This window comes from Mya arenaria, chromosome 11 (genome assembly GCF_026914265.1).
Source record: "Mya arenaria isolate MELC-2E11 chromosome 11, ASM2691426v1".
Classification (NCBI taxonomy): domain Eukaryota; kingdom Metazoa; phylum Mollusca; class Bivalvia; order Myida; family Myidae; genus Mya; species Mya arenaria.
This window is the reverse complement of record NC_069132.1, coordinates 2,710,914-2,719,022: the sequence shown is the minus strand read 5'-3', so window position 1 is coordinate 2,719,022 and position 8,109 is coordinate 2,710,914.

Genomic DNA, 8,109 nt, shown 5'->3' with positions numbered 1-8,109 from the left:
GACAGATCAGAGGAGAAGATGGTAGGAGAGGGTGAGGACCGGGATATAGAGGAGACAAACATAGAGGAGATGGTAGGAGAGGGTGAGGACCGGGATATAGAGGAGACAAACATGGAGGAGATGGTAGGAGAGGGTGAGGACCGGGATATAGAGGAAACAAACATGGAGGAGATGGTAGGAGTGGGTGAGGATCGAGATATAGTAAAAGAGGAGTCGAGGGCGAAAGGAATATGAGAGAGGAAACGAAGAAATAGAACATAGAAGCTTGATTTAAAGCAGGAAACTGGGATGAGATAAAAGAGAGAAGACGGCATGGTCATCCGGGGTTGCAAGCAAGCTAAATATATTCAAAACTATGTGCACAATTGGTACCATACTATCAGTAAAGTGAAATCGCACTGGTAGTAACTTTCAATATACGTCTCTGGAAGGCTCAAATGAAGCCTATTTGATTATAATTTTCTTACGTTGCCATTAGCATTTGTTAAACACGTTTTCATACATTAAAGTAATTGATCCGGTGGTGCTTTTGTAAACGGTCTTAATTGACTTGCAGGGGTGGATCCAGGATTTGACGTTAGAGGGGGCGTTACTTAGGTGCGTAACTTTTTGACTATCGCCCCTTCCTCAGAATCAAAATGTAATCGTTAACAGAGGTAACAGGTTTTTGGGGGGAGAAAGTTTTTCAGAATTTCTAGTCCAAAATGATGCATATTAGGCGGATTTTATTACCTTTTTTTATCCAATATTGAAATAATAAGTAAACTTAGACGATTTAAGTGGGGGCACGCGCCAGGTGTGTCCAATCCCCCTGGATCCGATAGTGACTTGTTATTTCCCTTTTCAGCTCTTTATAATGCGATTACAGTATAACTGAATAAAACTAGCGTCACTTGTTACCAATAGATAGATAGATAGATAGATTTATTTCGGCATAGGAAGCATATACATAGTTCACAACATAACATAGGATAAAATAATGAGCATTATTAAATACTATATCACATACGAGAAAACTATGACATACACACCAACACCAAGGATAACACAAAAAAGGGCAAGCCCTTATTTCCATTGTGGTCCTTTGTATTGGCGGCATGACATAGAGAGGCGGACCTAAATATAATCATGTTTAAAAGTACTATTGAGTCATACAAATGTATATCACAGTCAAATCTTACACATTACTAAAATTGTAAAAAGATATTAGCAAACAATTTAAAATCCTGAGCCGAATATAGGCAAAAACAATTTTAAATACTGTTCATAAGATGACTTTTGATGGCAACCTTAAAACTTTGTAACCTGTTGATCTCCGTTAACTCTACAATGTTATAATGCGTACAGTATACGTGGTATATACTTTCATTATGGATGAAATAATGCTCGAATTTTGCCACTTGGTGATTTGAATAAAGCGTTGGTATCTGTGATGTCCTTTTTAAACAAGTGCACTTATGGGATGACATTTGACGTCAGGTCGTAATAATTAGAACAACACAATTCTACTCACGCTCATGCTGATTAAATTTGTGTCATATTTTTGTTCTCTTTTAACCAGTGATCTTATGTCATGACATTTGACTTCAGTAGCTATACACTCTTATGTAAATAATATTTGGGTCATTCATTTTAACGAATGCAAAATTGCGTTCGTAGCATACCAATATCGTGTCATAGTTTGGTTCAATTTTGCGGTTGTATACATTTGTATAATAAACATAGGGGATGTTTTCAAAGGGTACATTTATTCCTAAGAAACTGTAATAACGTCGTCTCCGGATCTGCATTTTCAACTTCAACCTATAAAGGCATAGAAAGGCATAAGTTAACTGTCATGTTCAATGAAAAAATAAGTGTAGGATTGCATTCAGTATGTATCGGTGCCTATCATGCAACTAAATGTAGGAGAGCATTCAGTATGTATCGGTGCCTATCATGCAACCAAATGTAGGAGAGCATTCAGTATGTAACGGTGCCTATCATGCAATCAAATGTAGGAGGGCATTCAGTATGTATCGGTGCCTATCATGCAATCAAATGTAGGAAGGCATTCAATTTGTAACGGTGCCTATCATGCAATCAAATGTATGAGGTCATTCAGTGGTAATGGTGCCTGTCATGCAATCAAATGTAAGAGAGCATTCAATATGCAACGGTGCCTGTCATGCAATCAAATGTAGGCAAGCATTCAGTATGCAACGGTGCCTATCATGCAATCAAATGTAGAAAGGCATTCAGTATGCACCGTTGCCTGTCATGCAATCAAATGTAGGCAAGCATTCAGTATGCAACGGTGCCTATCATGCAATCAAATGTAGAAAGGCATTCAGTATGCAACGTTGCCTGTCATGCAATCAAATGTAGGCAAGCATTCAGTATGCAACGGTGCCTACCATGCAATCAAATGTAGGAGAGCGTTTATTATGCAATGGTGCCTATCATGCAACCAGATGTAGAAAAGAAATTTAGTATGTAACATGGCTATAAATGAATAATAATTAGTTTTTCCAATATGTCAGCGCATATTTTTAAAGATTCATTATGTACCTTTATAAGAATAAAAACTTGTTTCATATATTCATCTTATTTTTTTTGTAATATTTCATTGAAGATGGTTAAAACCCCTTAAAATGGCTGTTACAAACTAAGGGTGGTATATTTTGAACGTATCTTAAACATAGTTTTAAGCAATATTCATATAAAAAAGTTACATCTATTGATACATAATACTTAGTTGTAAAACTTAGTGACCATTTTGCGACAAATAATTTGAACATTTTGAGTGAGCTTGCAATATTCGCTTGTCCCACAAAACTATGTGAATTACGTTACCATTTTCAACCACACTCAATCAAATCAGTATGATTATTTGACTGCAACATTCAATAGCCTGTTTATTGACCTAATGGTATGTACTATAATATATTACGATCAAATTGTTAACCTTTAGAATGGAAAGTTTAAATAAATAACATTTAAACATCGACTCCCTAAAATTGGGTGAAAATGTGAATTTTATTACGTTAATGGGTATTACCTGCACTCTGTAACACAGTATACAAACTCTTGATAATCTTGAAATAAAGCTCATACATAGATAGAACGATAACAATAAAATAACAGTTTTTCTGTATTCATATGATACCAAGATAACCTTCTACGTGACTGTGAATTACGTTACAACATTTTTGTTTTAAGCAAGGGAAATTAATCACAGGATCAATTAAACAAGGTTTATTGATCATTACAACTAAATTCTCTTCCCGGTTTTATTTTATGAGAATTTAGTTCAGTTTACTCATAATGTTAATCTTGCCACTATTATAGTTGCAATTGATTGTTTGAATTTTGAACGTGTGTTTCGTCATTATACTACTATGATTTTCTTAAATAACAAATTAAAATGTTATAAATTGGGATTTTAGCAAGTTGTTTAATACGTAACATAGTGTTACATTTATCATATAACAAATGTGATCACGACAATACCCACATGTACATATATTTTTTCTAAAACACGTTTACGATTACATGATGGTTTGAGTTTATAACGTATTAATTGTGACGATATTTGAAGTATATGCTTTAGATATACTGATATTATGAAATTCATTCATTTGTGAATTACGTTACCGGCAAAATGCGTGACGTGTGAGTAAAATTAGCAAAGCTTTAATGATTTGTTTGTCAACATGCATGCATTTCATGTAAAGCTAAGCCTCATTTACCTATTAGATAGTTTATTTTAACTTGATATTGCAAGATTGTGTCATTACTTAAATATGAAACAATTCAGTTTTTATTTCTTTACATTTTGGCTTCAGAATTGAAAAACGACCTATTTTCTATCTTTGATTCATTATGTCTGTTCAGAAATGTTCTAATAATGTTCACTGTTTTCTTAATGTTTGCTGTTTAATAAAACTCAATGTTATAAATATGTATTTTTGATGATACAATTATTCATAACAATTAAAATACAATTGATTATACCCTATAAGTAACGTAAATCACGAGGCAAAATCAGTAAGTACTTTAGAAGAAATGATAAAATTATGAAAAATTAGTTTTCTTTTAACAATTTTGTTGTTAACGGTGCATGTTGTAGACATGTTGCAGAAATAACATTACAAGTAGATATATAATTGTAATATGTTAATATCATGGGACAATTTTTGGCAAAAATTGTATAATTTAACCTCCTAAAAAGATGAATTCCCTTGTGTAATGCACCCAAGTAATGTTTTCTTCCTGAAGTTCATTTATTTTCCTATATTTGTTTTGTAAGCAACGTAAAGCATATATGTTGTCAATATCATAAGTCTCTGTTTTAGGAAATGATTATGAAATGATTCCAACCGCAAAAAAAAAATTCGTTCACCTCATGCTTATTATAATTATTATGAGGTGAAAAAGTGACCGATTAAAGGAGTAGGTAAAAAGCAATGTTACAAAGCAACATGTTCGGCAAAGTAAGTTGCATGAGCGTGATAGCATAAATTTCCAAATTTTTGCGTGGTGGGCATCGATAAATCCAAGATGGCGTCAAATATGGCTGCTATGAATTTTAAATTCAGTGAAAATGTATGTTTATATATTTCAAATTTCAATGTGTCATTAGGTTTATCATTTGGAAGAAGATTTTAGCAAATATATATATTGTATTTTTTATTTTAATAATGTTTTCTTTGTTTCTTCCCACATATAGTTTAATGATGTTTTTCATAATGAGACTCTATGATCGCACAGTTATAAACCCTTTATTTCCTAAACAAGACAGTGTGGGATTAAGCTGTGTGAAGTTAGCTAAACATACGGCATTGGACATTGGACATTCAAAATCGAATGTTGTGCTGGCTCGACATTGGACATTGGACATTCAAAATCGAATGTTGTGCTGGCAAGACATTGGACATTCAAAATCGAATGTTGTGCTGGCTCGACATTGGACATTGGACATTCAAAATCGAATGTTGTGCTGGCACGGCATTGGACATTGGACATTCAAAATCGAATGTTGTGCTGGCACGACATTGGACATTGGACATTCAAAATCGAATGTTGTGCTGGCACGACATTGTACATTGGACATTCAAAATCGAATGTTGTGCTGGCACGACATTGGACATTGGACATTCAAAATCAAATGTTGTGCCGGCACGACATTGGACATTGGACATTCAAAATCGAATGTTGTGCTGGCACGACATTGGACATTTGACATTCAAAAGTGAAATTCGTGCTGGCACGACATTGGACATTGGGATTCCAAAAAATGAATGTCGTGCTAGAAATTAATGTATGACATGTTTTATGAATGAATGTTTTCTACCGACTTTAAATTAATTTGGATGGAATGCTATTTTTTGGAATTAATTTTTTTGAGATATTGTCTTAAAATTATTTGAAAAGGGTTAGAGATCACAAAAGCAATGAACGATTATAAAATTTATTAACACCAAGATAGCATTGTTATTACGATTCCATCGCAATATTTGAAACTTAAGCATGATTCAGATAGAAAGATGTAACATATGCAGAGAAAGATTCAACTGAATATACTTATGAATTGTCGTGGATTATATGTAGACAAACAGTGATAATGCTTTCAAAAAGGCATACTTTTAATAAGCTTAATTGTTTACACACCATTGCTACACATCCAGTACCATTTATAAACGAAGTGAAGATAATTATATTCACAGTATATAATGACATATGGAAAATATTCACATGCATTGATTATTCCAACAAGTATAAATGTAATCTTTCCTACATCTATTTTATGTGGTTTTACGTATTATAACACGAAATGTTGTCAATGAGTCGATTAAGTAACCTATTACTGCCTGTCGACTTATTTTAATCGACACAATTAGTAGAACATGCTACGTTGTCTTCATTTGATTTATATGAAATTATGTGTTTGAATGGATATTCATAAGTCGACAGTATTATACAAAGCGTTTTATAATCAATCGCATCGACATTAAACAATTCCAAATGACGTCTTCATCATTTTTGAAATCCCAGTGTCCAATCAATGTCGTGCTGGCACGACATTCATTTTTGAATGTCCAATGTCATGCCAGCACGACTTTCAATTTTGAATGCCCGATGTCCAATGTCGTGCCAGCACATCATTCGATTTTGAATATCCAAGTCGTGCCAGCACAACATTCCATTTTGAATGTCCAATGTCCAATGTCGTGCCAGCACAACATTTGATTTTGAATGTCCAATGTCACGACATTCATTATTGAATGTCCAATGTGCAATGTCGTGCCAGCACGACTTTCACTTTTGAATGTCCAATGTCGTGCCAGCACAACATTCGATTTTGAATGTCCAATGTCGTGCCAGCACGACATCTGGCACGACATTCATTTTTGAAATCCCAATGTCCAATGTCCAATGTCGTATGTTTAGCTAAATTCACACAGCTGTGGGATTTTAATAGTTTCAAACAATAACTGCATCATATCTTTAAAAAAAAATTTCATTATATTATTCTGAATTGTATTCCTTCGTCTGCAGATATAGTTGGGATCCCTTATCGTAGAAGTACTTGGGGTTTACCTTTTAGTTTTATTATTATTTGTTTTATTCTTAAGTTTCCTCAAGTCAATGCATACTTTGATAAGATTTACCATTTACGTTTTTACTTTATTCATGATTTTAAGGATAAGAGTGAGGTTTGTGCACACAAATTAGTTTAAACCCCCAGTAAATTTACATTTCACTGACCATTCCAAGGCGGTACCTTACAACCCTTGATAAACACCTCAAGCTTTATACATTTATGTGTAGGGTATTGTTTGTTGAGTTGTGTGTGGTTGTTCTATGTTTGTGATTGTTTGTTTTTCTGTTTCATGTCATTGGCGTTGACCCTCTGCCATTGGTTCTGTTGTTTTACTTATAAATTTAGGATTGATATGGTTTTTTAAAGTTGGTTGTTGTGATTTGAAAATAGTATTTTCCTTCAATTAAAATGTTTTTAAGTTTTTAGATCATCTTTTTAAAAAGCCAACGTTTCATAGCATTACAGCATGCCAAAGGTGGTCACAAGATTGCTATTGCTATAAGAGTCTTATGGATAATTGTGCTAGTGTCAGTTAAAAGCATATCTCAATATATGATTGATACCTTTTTTATACTGTTCTCCATGCTTACATAATTAGCTGGCCGCTTTAATATCAAATACAAAAAGGCATACAACTGAGTTTTTTTTTAATTACTTACACATGGTCTGTAGAAAATGGCAATTTATGGAAATCTCTATATTTAAAAGTAACTTTTCAATGAAATGTTTTTAAGGTTTTATAAAAAACAAATAACTGTTTTCCAAATGAATACTACTAAATGCGATCGTCAAAGTGTGCTGTTTCCAAGCCGTTTAAATATTAAACTGTTTGACTCCAATGTATATTGTTACGTTAATAAAACAAGATTTACCTTCAGAGTCATATTCACCCCAACAGGCAAATAAATCCCAGGTGCAAATATGTGCAAATAAACCCATGGGTACAAACTTTCCCAAAGTCTGATGTTGGGATGAACTTTATCCCTGGTATTTCATGTCATATAAGAACAACACTTAATTTTGGGGGTATTTATTTTGATTTGGGTGGGCTTTACGGTACACAAGGAAAGAAGGGAAATTGTTATAAGTTCAACATATTTTTTTCTGTAAAACATTTTTCTTAATTTATTGAGAGACTGTTTCTACCAAGTAATGAAATGTTTGAAATCTCATGTCAATTTTTAATACAAAATATTTTGTTTTCAAGTTAAGCTATTTGCACCTCCTTGAAGACTCATATGCTATACGGAATGCTAAACTTTAAAATACATTTAATTAAAAAAGCACTCCTATTTCTAATGATATTTTAAAAGTTATCGATTTTAAACACCTTTTACGTGAAACGTGAATACGTGCAGTTTATTTTTTTCGGCCATTATGGCATGTCTGCTTTGAAAAGACAGATATCTTTTTTTACTTTCATTGAATTACTGCAACATCGCTGAGTGAATAAGAGCTGTATCAAATATCGTTTAGTAATATACGCTTCGTTGTTGTCTAATTTTCTTTTCAACACAAACCTT